Raw genomic sequence first — 1,700 nt, forward strand, 5'->3', positions numbered from 1 at the left:
ATTTTCCAGAAAAGGTTATATTGGGTGGGGGAAAAATACAGTTTTTAAACAAAGCAGTGATTCATAATCGAGTCTTTCTGATATAAAATGCCTATCAAGTGTGGTCTCTTTTTCCTCTGCCACGGTCACTGCCTTTTTTTCAGGGTGTTCAGGTCTCTTATCTGCTTATTGACATGGCTTTCTGATTGGTCTCTCTACTTCCACCATTTTCTCACTCCATTTCCTTCACAATTAGGATTGTCTTCCTGAAAGAATTAAGCTGAATACATTAAAATCAGAACCCCTTAGTTTTGGTCCTAGTTTCTTGTTTCATTTCATTTTCTGCTTCTTATTCACTATGTATCCTTTGCTTGTATCAACCTGAACTTTTTCTTGTCCTTAGAGTGTGGGAGAAACTTTCATAAGCGTCTCTGCTAACCTGAATGGAAAAAGGAAAAGGCATTTTATGTAAATTAGAAAAAGGTGCTCCTCTCTCAAATTCTTTTACTACTATGTATTTGAAAATTGTTTTAATAAATATTAAAATCTTTAGTGACCATGAAGTAAGTTATTTGGGCAGTAATGTATGTGTAGTAACGCATGGCATCCCTGTATTTTCTTTTTTTTTGCTTTTCGAAACCTATTTTCTGCTTTGGCAAATTCATACTCTTTTTTTTTTTTTCTTTTCAAATCCCAGCTCAAAACTCATACCTTTTTCTCAATTGTAGCTGGAGATGTTTGCTTTATTCTCATAGCACTTGGTTTATATCTCGTTCTACTTTGCATTCATGCATACTTTTATTTTATCTCTTCCTCTCTTATTAAACTGAATTCCTTAAAAACAGTTATCTTTAATTATTTCTATATTTCTGGCTCCTAACACAGTGCTGGACATAAAGGGAGAATAATGAATTTCAAGGGAAGGAAATGTTGAAATTGAACATTTAATATTTCAGATCATATCTCTCCTAAGTCTGACCTTATTCTATGGATATAGATAATATGCAATAAATTTATGATAATTAGAAGTTAGTGTTATTCTGGACAAGATGTATGGTTTAAGTGCAGTACTTATTTCTGAGCCACATCTTATATAATTAGTTGCCTTCTCTATTTCAGATATAGGATCTTCTTCATTATTATATATCTCCCAGGTAGGCAGCACGAGTTATCGCCTAATAGTCAAATACTTTTGGGATTTATAATTTGGTACAGACAGTACATATTCCAATTATCCTTTTAGGTAATATGAGCTGATGTCTATTTGGATGCTGAATTCTTTGTCTAGCCTTTGCTGATCCAGATTTAGCAGGTTAAATTGAATTTTCTTAACTCATATTTCAGATATTTCCGGGGAGGGGGGTTCCATTAGGCTGGAAACAGTTTCTACTTTAATATCTAACTGGGTTTACTTAAGGGTTTTAGAAGAAAGTGTCAAGTCTATATTTTACTCAAGTCCTCCATCATTATTACCCTATACTTCACAATGATTTTAAACTTCATTAGAAAGAACAGATCTTTAAAAATCTTCACCTATGACAGTATTTGTTGCTATAGATTTGGTATATGAAAATTTGCTTCTTTTAAATAAGTTAGTCTTACTATTTGTTTTTGATAACTTTCACCTATTTTATATTTTAAAATATTTTTTACATGTTTAGAAACTTTTATTTGGTAACTAATGTTTGCATTAATTTATATTGGATTTATTCAGGGAAAGA

At 31.8% G+C, this 1,700-nt stretch overlaps 1 protein-coding gene across 1 annotated transcript in view; it reads right to left on the reverse strand.

The window, feature by feature from the left end:
• Window positions 1-1,700, reverse strand: part of LOC102753117 (epithelial chloride channel protein) — a 27,627-nt gene that overhangs the window by 20,636 nt on the left and 5,291 nt on the right. The window lies entirely within an intron of this gene.

Source organism: Myotis davidii, unplaced genomic scaffold (assembly GCF_000327345.1).
Source record: "Myotis davidii unplaced genomic scaffold, ASM32734v1 scaffold156, whole genome shotgun sequence".
Classification (NCBI taxonomy): Eukaryota; Metazoa; Chordata; class Mammalia; order Chiroptera; family Vespertilionidae; genus Myotis; species Myotis davidii.